This window comes from Solanum verrucosum, unplaced genomic scaffold (assembly GCF_900185275.1).
Source record: "Solanum verrucosum unplaced genomic scaffold, falcon-dt-bn FXZP01000297.1, whole genome shotgun sequence".
In the NCBI taxonomy this organism is placed as follows: Eukaryota; Viridiplantae; Streptophyta; class Magnoliopsida; order Solanales; family Solanaceae; genus Solanum; species Solanum verrucosum.
In genome coordinates, this window is record NW_026020215.1 from 1,404,352 (window position 1) to 1,416,975 (window position 12,624).

The window sequence follows — 12,624 nt, forward strand, 5'->3', positions numbered from 1 at the left end:
GAAAGTTACATCATCTTTTAGGAACTAAAACACAATAGTTTTCAACGATAACAATAATTATAACACCAGAAAGAATATATTTTCATTTAAGTTGATAAATGGACTACCTGTAAAAATATAACTTTTAACTAACCTGCTATCACAAGAGAAAATATATTCAATTTCCATAAAAGAACAGGAACATAAGGTATCCACATAGCAAAATCAAAATCTTGCAAAACACGGCATTCAGTGGCAGCAACAAAAGAGTGCAAAAATGACTGTTTCCAGCACCACAACAATGTGTTCCAACTGCAATTCAAAACAATAAAAGATAACGTATCTGGAGATTGAATCGAATTCATAGAAAATAAATACAAAGATAAGTAAATCCTATTTATATTAGTCAGTTGCAAAGGTGAAGTTTTAAACAACGTACAAAATAATTCAAATACCTTTTAATTCTTTTTCATGGGAGGATTTTTCATTTTCATGCTATGTTTGTGGGTGGAAGGATTATATTTGTTTTCCATGCTTGGATATTCTTTTTCCCCTGAACTAAGATGTTCAATTGTGCGCTTTTTCACATCTGTAACATTGATTGTCGTAGATGCCATTGGTTTATGAATCACATCTTGTTTCACCATGTAAGACAAAATGGATAATTTTTGCGTTGCATCCAATTTTTTTGTGAATAGCTTTTTTCATTTGAATGTTGAATATCTTGCTGTTTAATTGATCTTCCACATTTTGGAGCGATAGTGTTTATTTTTGGAAAAATGAAAAAAATTTTGATTAATAATAACAAAAACATTAATATTTTATATTATATATATAATAGTAAGAAAATAAAGCGAACAGACAAATCGAAGGAGATCAAATATTTTTATCATAAAAGAAGAAGTTCAACAATAATAGCATATGCAAGGATCATGAATTTTCAAATCTAAAGAAAAGTGGATGAGGAAAGAAAAAGTGAATCACAAAAAAATATCAAATTTGTTTTTAAAGGAAAATCAATATCTCTATGTTTATGTATTTACATCTGAACTCAAATTCAATATTAAAGGTCTTTCAACTAATCAGAGTCAACATGCAACAATTCTAAAACGGTCACGTCTATTGTGGTAGGTGCGTATGACGACTTAGGCACAAAGCTCTCAGCCGATGGGTAACCATGTGAGATGGATAAAATCCAAAAACATATATACAATGATAATATTTTTATAGAGAAAGTTGATTGTTTACAACAAAAAGTATAAGTTGGGTGTTGGAGAAAAGAAACACGAACTTAAGATATGAAATTTTGAATGAAAAGAGTACATTGAACATGTTACAGAAGGAGACATTGACGACATAATGTAAGAGATAGACCCAAAGTATGTAAAGTTAAAACCTCTTTTATAGTTAAGGCATGACGTAGAATGACATGTTCCTACTATAAAAGTTTTTATAACTTACATGATACATAAAAATAGATCTTTATTACAAATTCTCTCATGCTAGAGTTCTAAGCTTATAGAGTTATAGTATCCTTTTCAAGTCAAGGAACCCATATGTTCACATGATCATATATACATTCATTTGAAACTCTTGAAAGTTAGATATTATATTTTTTACGTAATTAAAGAAAGTAATTGACCATAGTTTAACCACATATATACATATCATATAAATATATGATTAGTAATCTGAAAATAAGTAATTAATAATTAATTCACGAGATATTTATCTATTGAAGGTAAGTTTCCATTCGCTCATCATCTACAATATTCTATGCTATTTGACAAGGAACTCACGAGATATAGTTCGAAAGTTGTGAGCTTAAGTTCTTCCTACTATAAAGGTCTTCACAACATACATGATACATAAAAAATGAATCTTTATTACAAATTCTCTTATTCTAGAGTTCTATTCCTATAGAGTTATATTATCCTTTTCAAGTTAAGAAAGTCAAATGTTCACTTGTTCATATGTTCATTCAGTTGAAACTCTTAAAAGTTAGATAGTATATTTTTCACGTAATTAAAGAAAATAATTGGCCATAGTTTAACTACATATATACATATATGATTTCCTTTTCAAGTTAAGGAAGTCATATGTTCACTTGCTCATATGTTCATTCAGTTGAAACTCTTAAAAGTTAGAAAGTATATTTTTCATGTAATTACAGAAAATAATTGGCCATAGTTTAACTACATATATACATATATGATTAGTAATCCAAAAATAAGTAATTGATAATTACATATCTTCACACGCAAGATAAGATTATAGCCTACTCTATAATGTAGGGTAGGTATTTTTAGGATTACTACTTGTGATGTTATTATGTGCATATAATTTAGAGAGTAGTGAGTTAGAACATCTCATCGTAGATTCCCTTAACTGTTATAAGCTAGTGGGCAGACTTTATAGGAGACCTTGAGGGAGAGTTGAACATTGTGTTCAAGAGAAGAAATAAGAAACAATGAAAATAAAAATCACAACAAGTTCTTTGTGATTATTTGGTGAGAAAAAAGTAATATGTACCTTGACGAAGCAAATTTCATAAATTTCTTCTGAAGTGAGGTGCATCATTTTCTTTGCAATTTCATCTGAAACAATAGCTGTTGCAAAATCGTTGTTGTCCTTAATAGTAACGTCAAATTGACATATGTTTTAATAATTAATGACAAATTTAAAAAATAATGGTTAGTTAAAACATTTATTTCTTTGGAAAAACAAAATAAATAATCTTAATTAGTTATTATTAATTTTGTAGAAGAGCAAATATACATAGGAATAAGATGTGTGGATCGGTGAAAACTTGTGCAGTAGATTTCCCTAAGCACGTTATATCTCGTGAACAATTGCTTACAATTTGAGCATGCTAACACACTAAAGCGTTGATCCTTACTTGCAAGGGACAATTTAGCCTCAACATTAAATACTTGTCCCTTCAAATTCAGTATGCCAAATATTATTTTTTACTGTAAAATAAAAAATATAAAAAAATAGAATGATATACTTGTTATTCCTACGGGAGGTTGTGCCTGGATGTTAGCCATATATATAACCTCATCCTCAAATGGAATCAACATAATAAAGCCTATTGGAGTTGTACTTTTCATCTTATAAGCAACAAGCTTTGTTTCAATTGTTTTGATCCTATAAACAAGTAAAATTATGAAAATTGATTAATATTGGCTCATCCAAAACACTTGTATCATTTTGAAAATTGTAAAAAGGATTGTAAAGAAGTCTACGATCCATACATTTATAAAAAACAAATAAGAATACTACTATCTTCATTTTATTACATATGTCTTGTAGAAAGATTATGAAAAAAGAAATAAAAGTGAAATTTTAAAACTTTGTGATTGTAAATTTAAAGATGTGTGTTATATCTCAAAATATTCTGGATTTTCGATGCATTAAATAAAAATGTATATTACCACGTCCTTAACTCGGCAGCCTGTGGATATGGAGGATTGATTTCAATTGTTGTATTGAATCTTCTTGTCAAACCAACGAATCTATTCGACATTCCTACGTGCATTTGAATATGTGATTTTAGTTTCATCATGTAATATATTTTTCAAAAGAAAAATATATATTTATTTGCACTTTTACCTGAGGATGATTTCCCAATTCTCCTAGCAAGAATGATAGGGTAATCATGAAGTTGGTTGAAAAGTTTTAACTCCCTCATGATCAATAAAATCCTCCCAAAGTGTCAGTTTTGTTGGTTTTTCCTGCATATGATTCAAAGGATATTTTCAAACATTAAATAAAGTTATAGAAGATATGTGATATTATAAAAATATTATAAATAATAAAATTCAAATCAGATTATTATCAACAAATAGCAGCATTTTTGTGCTATAAAAGTCAAAATATAAGATCCATGAACAAAGAAATGAATCCAGGTGGACAACGAAATTGATGAACTTTTTAATCTATCAAAGAACTACAGGTATTCAAAGTGATGGTAAATACATCCTGATAGTTAATCTAATATGAACTTTTCTTGCTAAAATTAACTGAATTAAGATAAGTGTACCTTAGAGGAATTTAAAGTTATCGAAAACTGAGATTCACATAGACACTTAGTCTCACTGATTGGGGCTTGTGAAGAGAATGATGAGATGATATTAGTCTATGATTACATGGTTAATGGGACATTGAGAGAACACCTTTACAAGGACAACAAGCCACCCTTATCATGGAAGCAAAGGTTGGATATTTGTATTGGTGCAGCCAGAGGTCTTCCCTATCTTCACACTAGTGCAAGGTACACTATCATCCATAGGGATGTGGAAACTACAAACATTTTGGTGGATGACAAATGAGTGGAAAAGATTTCTGATTTTGGGCTATCGAAAACAAGACCTAATCTCCAATAAACTCATGTTAGTACAATGGTAAAGGGAAGTTTTGGATACTTGGATCCAGAGTATTTCAGAAGACAGCAACTGACAGAAAAGTCTGATGTCTACTCTTTTGGGGTTGTCCTATTTGAAGTAGTATCTGGAAGGCCAGCTCTAAGTCAGTCTAGCAAATTGGGCATTACAATGCCATAGGAAAAAAATACTACCACGGAACTTATGGATCCACATATTAAAGGGGAGATTATACAAGAATGTTTGAAGCAATTCATCCATACATCAGTGAGTTGCTTGTCTGATCACGGAACTGATCGTCCTTCAATGGGTTCAGTGCTGTGGAATCTTAAGTACTGCCTTTAGTTGCAAAGTGATCCCGATGAACCAAAATGGTGGCAGAACAGAAAGCTAATGATGCTTATGCTATGCATACAGAATTGTTAACGGTTGCTGAAGAAGGTAAAGAGTCAGAGGAGCACACAACGTCGAGACTTCTTACGGAAGGGTACTAAAGAGGGCAAAGAATATCATCTTGTTAGTTCAAAAACTTCTTAACTAAGCAGAGAGCATGATGGACTGCGCTTACCGATTTACTGATGAAATGACTTTGGAGATACAATGGTGAAGATCAAACAATGTGGAGAGAGGTGATCCAATGTAAGTATGGCCAAACAAACCACAAGTGGTGTACTAATATAGTTTTCAACAATTATGGAGTTGGTGTATGGAGGTCTATTAGGCCATCATGGCCAGTTTTGTCTGAGAATATGCGCTAAAACAACTTGTTAAAGCATCAGCAAAAAATATACAGACAGTTTATTCGTCAAAAACTCGTAATACATAAAAAGTTTATTCATCACACGACAAATTTGGTACACAAACAACCTAGTTTACCTCTCACTTTCTTAAATACAAGTATATACATCAACTACGAAAATGGAAAAGAAAAAAGAGAACACTATCAACCATTAAGAACCTTTCTTTTTTCACATAAGAAGGAGATATTAGCTGCAAGATATTGATCTACTCCGATCTGAATGAAATTGAAGGAACATATCCTACAGTTTAGCCAATACTACTGTGTGAAGAACTCGCTCTAACCAAAACATGCCGACAAGTAACAGTAGTTAAGAGTTAATCACTCTTCATTCACCTTATAGTAATAAAATGAACATAGAACAAACCTGATGAGCTGGCTAGATCAGAAGGGGGAAAGTAAGAGCCAGAAGAAATGGTGGAAAATAGCTTCTGCCTATATCTGGTAGGCTTTGTGGAGGAAGAGAAATGGCAAGTGTATTTATTGAACATAGATCCCTAACTTCAACAGTGTTGGAACATAAAAGTTGAATCAGTTCTCTCTGTGTGGGAGGCAATTCTTTGTTTCAACAAGTGATTTTGAAATCACCTTTATCAACTGAATTTCAAAATAGCAGGTTAAAAGTGCAGAAAAAGAAAATACCTATGGGAAAGAAGTGTGCTTTTTGGAGTTCTCTATATGTTGTACTTACCACAGTTATCTCTTTTAAGGTAAATAAATATTGAACATATAACATTTACCTGCTTGACAATATGTGATTTTTCTATAGTTACCATTCAATTCGGTCATCAATTGGAGAATCTTTTCTCACTTATATATAATCTCATGGTCAGCTTATTGGTTGAATATTTTGGTCATCATATATATATATATATATATATATATTGTATATAAACAATTTTCTTTGTGCATTCCAAAAAATACAAATAGTAACAATATATGTTTTCTTTTATGCATTTAAAATTTTACTTACTAAGCAACTTAATAGTATTAAAAATTGCAGATTGCATTATTATGGAGAAAAATACTATTAAGATGTCAACTTATAGGTAGACACAATCATTACTACCTTTTTTAACATATTGTTTCTGTAACACCCCGCTACTAGAAAGACTTAGAATTAGAAAAGAACCATTTTTGGAAATAATCAAATTTGGAAAGTTTTACAAAGTTAAGCTAAGTATGAGTTTTAGGTCAACTTTAAACAACCATAACTCCTAGCTTAGAAAGAGTTAGGTGTGCTACAAAGTTCCGTAGAAGATATCTTTGAATTATCTTTCCAACTCCCTGAGTTTGCTCGATTTTGAGTTCGTATGAGGGAGATATGTCCATTTGAAGTTGGGCTGTCTAGATAAGGAAAGTCAAAACCGGATTTTAAAGGGGTATTTTGGTCTTTTCCATGTCCAATTAATTTATTTCATTTTTAGAAGTTTAATTAGGGTCTAAATCGAATTAGATCATTTTACGCCTTACCAAATCAAGCTAGGGTTTTTGGAGAAAGAACTCAAGAGGAGAAAGGAGAAGAAAAGTTCAAATATTTGTCAAGTTCTTGCAATTTTGGGTGTGGTTTTCACCAAGGATTCAATCCTACGAGGTATGTGAGTTCACATAGCGTTGGGTTCGTTCACCCATGCGCCAAACATGTTTATTTCAGTATGATTTTTGTCCTAAAAGATTGAGACTTTGATGTTCTTGAGTTGTGTCTTTGAATTGCTTTGGTTCTTGAATTTGGGATGAGATTGAGGAGTTACTATTGTATTTCTAAAAACACAGATTTGATATTCATGTTTTAAAAGTTTTTCTTTATATTGCACTTATTTGTAGTGCTTTATATTGAAATGAGTTCAGTTCAGTCGAGTTGATTTAAGACCAGGTTTGTTCTTTCAGTTCCCTTTTCAAGCTTACGTCTTGTTTTAGTATTCCCCTTGCATGCTCTTACATTCAATGTACTGATGCCATTTGGCCTACATCATTGTTATGATGCAGATACATGTAATCAGGATCAGCATCCAGCGCTTCATTGATCCATTCGAGCATTAAGAGTCTTGTGGTGAGCCTCCTTGCTTTCCAGAGGATCCCTATTTACATTTCTTTATTGTTTTCAGTTGTTAGGATGATCGAGGTTCTTGTCCCGACATCCCTCCCAGTTTTAGAGGCTTCATAGATAGACAGTTAGTTAGATCATTTGTCACTATTTTGTTATTGGCTTATGTTTTGAGACTTGAGTTGCCATCTTGGCTAGCTGAATGTTCTTTTAAGACATTTTAAGTTTATTTCATGAGTTCATCATTTGATACTATTTTCTTGTGTTTAAGTCTTCCGCTGAGTAGTACGCCAGGCCAAGGGTTCGCTTGGGGCCAACAATGGTTCTCGAGTGCCAATCTCGCCCAGGGTGTAGGCTCGGGGTGTGACAAACTTGGTATCATAACACAGAGTTCAAGATTCCTAGGGAGTCTATAAAGCTGTGTCAGTAGAGTCCTAGTTATCGGTGTGAAGCGCACCACATATATAATTAGGAGGCTGGAACATTTAGGAACTATCTCACTTCTTTCATACTCATTTCGTGTTATAGAGTGTATCTTTATAAAAGTTTCTTCTAATTCGTTCTTGCGCGTGTCGTTCAGATCATGCCTCCATGAAGAGCTGTCAAAGGTCGTCTTGCTAGAAGAAATGTTGAATCACAGGAACAACGGGTACCTAATGCACCAGAAGTGCAAACCCAATGAGAGGTCACCAATGCTGAATTCCGTGAAGCTATCCGGATGCTAAGTCAAGATGTGACCAATCAAGTTGGATAGAGAGAGAATCAACAGGAAGTGGCTGATAGTTCAAAAGATCCGTGAATTCTTAAGGATGAATCCTCCAAGCTTCACTAGTTCAAATGTTACTGAGGATCCAGAAAATTTTGTTGAAGAGCTTTAAAAGGTTTTTGAGATCATGCATGTTGCTGATCTGAGAGGGTGGAACTAGTTGCATACCAAATGAAGGGTGTCACTAGGATCTGGTTTGATTAATGAAAGAAGAACCGAGCTGAGGGTGCACCACCTGTGAGTTGGGCTTGTTTTGAGGAGGCCTTCTTGGGGCATTTCTTCCCTGAGAACTGAGAGAAGCAAAGGTACAAAAGTTCCTCACTTTTAAGCATGATTCTTTGAGTGTCCATGAGTACAATCTGACGTTCACACAACTTTCCCGTTATGCTCCAGAGATGTTTGCTGACATGAGGAGTAGGATGAGTTTATTCGTTGCTCGGTTGTCTCGCCTGTCAAGCATGGAAGGTAAGGCAGCTATGCTGATAGGGGATATGAACATAACAAGGCTAATGATCAATGTGTAACAAGTTGAGGAGGACAAGCTGAGGGATACAAAAAAGTTTAAGAATAAGAGGGCAAAGACATTAGGGAATGAGTCCGAGCAGTAGAAGAGTAATGCGAACCGGTCTTCCTTCCAACAAAAACAAAAGGGACCTGCTCCATCATCTGCTAGTGCACCTTCACCAAAGAACAAAAGTGAGTACAATTGTGAGAATTTTAGAGCTAAACCTGCCTATTCTCAAGGTAGTATGGCACAAGGGGGTACTAAGCCTCCTGCATGTGCTAAGTATGGTAGGAACCACTCAGGGATGTGCCGTGATGGCTCCATTGGTTGCTTTAAGTGTGGCCAAAATGGTCATTTTATGCGAGAGTGTCTGAAGAACAAGCAGGGTAACGGTAATGGGGGCAATAGAGCCCAGTCTTCTTCTAGAGAGACTTAGAATTAGAAAGGAACCATTTTTGGAAATAATCAAATTTGGAAAGTTTGACAAATTTAAGCTAAGTATGAGTTTTGGGTTAATTTAAAACGACCATAACTCCTATATCAGGATGAGTTAGGTGTGCTACAAGGTATCGTAGGAAATATTTCCAACGCCGCTGAGTTTGTTTGATTTCGAGTTTGTATGAGGGAGATATGCCCATTTGAAGTTGGGCTGTCTAGATAAAGAAAGTCAATACCGGATTTTAAAAGGGTATTTTGGTCTTTTCCATGCCCAATTAATTTAATTCATTTTTAGAAGTTTAATCGGGGTCTAAACAAAATTAGATCAGTTTACACCTTACCAAATCACGCTAGGATTTTTGGAGAAAGAACTCAAGAGGAGAAAGGAGAAGAAAAGTTCAAAGATTCGTCAAGTTCTTGCGATTTTTGTTGTGGTTTTCACCAAGGATTCAATCCTACGAGGTATGTGAGTTCACATAGTGTTGGGTTCGTTCATCCACGTGCCAAACATGTTTATTTCAATATGATTTTTGTCTGAAAAGATTGAGACTTTGATGTTCTTGAGTTGTGTTCTTGAATTGCTTTCGTTCTTGAATTTGGAATGAGATTGAGGAGTCCTTGAGAGTTTAAGGTCGATTGTTAGAGTTGTTTTGAGTTAGATTCTTGTGTACATATATTGGGTATCTGAATCTAAAGAGAATTTGAGAAAAAGAACTGAGTTTAGGTGAATTGGGGTTAGAAAATGAAGAAGGAAAAAATCGGGCGAATCTGGGTACCAGGTTAGCGTCGCGGACCTGTTCCTCAAGATTGGGGAATTTTTCTCCTCATCACGGAGTGGTCACAGACCATTCTGCCTCAAAATTTATTTCGCGACCAAAAATTTAAATGTATCTCCACGTCACAAACATGCTTCTAGACAGTGATTTCTTGATATTTTCTCATGTTGAACTATCTAAAAACACTCCTAAGCATCATGATATCTTTCCTATCACAAATCACAATCCTTGAATCCATAATTCAATTCAAGGAAGGTTATGAGTCAAGTCAGGAGAAGTTCATAGAGTCTTCCAAAAGTCTTTTACAAATGTTTTAACTTTGTTTTAAGACCCGAGTTTTGAGTTGAGTGAAGAGTAAATATTGAAGTTCATTTCTTCGAAAGAGTATATCAGGACTATGTATTCCTAAAGAGTAAAATGTTTTCACATTTAAATAAGAAAGGAAACAGACATTTCCAAAGAGTCTGTGAGCTAGTTTTCAGTAAAGAGTAAATGATTTGACAATTAAGCAGGAGAGGAAACTTTGATTTCCAAGATAGCCTTTGAGCTGAGTTTTGAGCAATTATCTCAAACCAAATAAAGAAGTTATGTTTTTAAACATAAGAGCTAGTATTATATTTTGGGAGTAGTATTAAGCACCAATATGGGAGAGAGTTCAGACAACTTTCAGCCCCTATAAACCATGTAGCCATCATGGGTATTAAAGAGTTATACGTTTTAGATGATTCCTTAGTGAATTTTAGCATAGACTAGTGGATCCACTTAGTAGTCAGGTTCTATACCCTCGACAAGGCATAAGACGACCCTGGCAGCGTGGGGCAAAACACTGTACCATCACAATAGCTCTTAAGTGATGATTGTCGATTAGAGAAACTCCCACAAAAGTATTTTGTATTATTATATACATAGAGTTAATTGTATTGTTAAATACTGTCACGACCCAAGGCTACCCCCAAGATGTGACACGGCATACAAGACTCCCAATAGCCTCATACATGCCTCATAGCATATCATAACATATGAACATAGGGAAAAAGTACAGAAATTTGAAACTTCTTTACAATCGAAGTCTTTTTTATAAAAATAAGAGGGAGTCTACAACACTATGTCTCAAACTATCTATAAATCTTGAATACAATCTTAGAGACACGACCCTTACAAAAGTCTAAAACATAAAGGTAAGACCTAAAGGGAATAGTGGGTTTGTCGTCGAAGCTATGAGGACTCACCAAATCTTCAACTCCTTTCTCCTTAGAAACCTATATTCCAAGAATAGAACTCAAGTCTCCAAACCCTACATTTTGTAAAAAATGTAGAAAAAATATGGGTTAGAATGAAAATGTACCAAGTATGATAGTCATGCATAAAAATCCTTAAAATATGCTAAAAGGGACATTTTAGTTGAAACCATGTTGTATGCCAATTTTGAAACATCATCTTTGAAATAGTTGGGGAATGTAACCCACAAGACAACTCATGTACTATTCATCATAGCATAAGGATATCAACATAATCACAAACATAGTCTCCAACATAATGCATACACCATTCATCATAAGACATAGGTCACATACATAATTAAATATCAAGATCATCTCATCATAATAGAACCATCACATAAGTAACCCTAGCTTATACTTGTGCAATGCATAGATAGGATCCTATAATCCTATCTACACTAAGTACCACTTTTAGGCCACCACACTCATACTTATCACGCTTTGATCTCATCCATAGTCAATAATCAGAGACAAGGAAACATTCATGTTCATAGCTTATAACAAGGAAAGCCACTCCTAGCAACAATCCATATCATACATGCATAGATTCATATATATATATATATATATATATTCATAGCATAAAGAAATCACACCATAACTCCTTTCAAAATCTACTTGTGCAATGCATAAGTGAAGTCCCATATCCCACTCACACTAAGTCATATTCCTTAAGAAGTCATAAGTATAGCTCATGTTCATGTTCATAATTCATATCAAGCATGCACTAACTTTTAATCATCGTGTCGTAAGAGAAATATACTATGCACACTCTCGAAGCCTACTTGTGCAATGCATGAATGAAGTCCCATACCCCAATTCATACTAAGTAGAACCCCTTGAGGAACCATAGTACATAACTCATGTTCTTGTTCTTGTTCATGGAGGGAAATAACCTTAACCGACGTAGACCATATTGAGTTCCATGGAATCCAGTGTCTTGCCCCCACACCGAAAAGAGGTGTCCTACTTGCCTAAGGTAGAACTCATGTATTAGCTTTTAAGTGGATCCACTAGCTAAAGACCTATGTGGGCACATAGTTATGGGATAGGGAGATTGCCACTAGAAACTCGGACTAACTGACGTGAAGGTTTCTATCTCATGAGATAACTATTTTGGGAACCCAGACTAACTAGCGTGAAGGAACCCATTGGGAAGCCAAACTAACTAGCATGAAGCTTCAATCTCATTTTCATATCCTCTCGGTGCTAAGCATAATTCCCTTTAAGTTCATGTTAAGTCTTTACTTATGTTCATGTTTATGGAAGAATGCACTAACAATCAATCCAACATTATATCATGACATAACTCATAGATTCAATAGGTGAGAATGACCTTTCAACCTTCAAATCATCAATATGTGAGTAAACCTTTCACATTATGTTCATAGTGTGTTCTTGAGAATAGTCTTTCATTCAACACAACAAGATCATCATAGTCATTAATTCATGCATCATAATGTGTAAAGGTATAGGGGAGAATGACTTTTCCAATCAATACCACAATTACACCGTAGTCATAGGATCTTCACTTTCTAAGTAAATCATGAGCTCATACACAATTATTATCAACATGTACAAACCCTCATAATTTTCCCTCCAAGGGGTATGAATCAAACTCAACCGATACATCTAGAATTACTACATTAGAT

General features: G+C 34.2%; 1 protein-coding gene and 1 pseudogene across 4 annotated transcripts in view; both read left to right on the forward strand.

Moving 5' to 3' along the window:
- LOC125830655 (peptidyl-prolyl cis-trans isomerase FKBP15-1-like) overlaps window positions 1-12,624 on the forward strand; it is a 1,183,135-nt gene that overhangs the window by 892,263 nt on the left and 278,248 nt on the right. The window lies entirely within an intron of this gene.
- Window positions 3,627-4,709, forward strand: LOC125830672 (receptor-like protein kinase FERONIA; annotated as a pseudogene).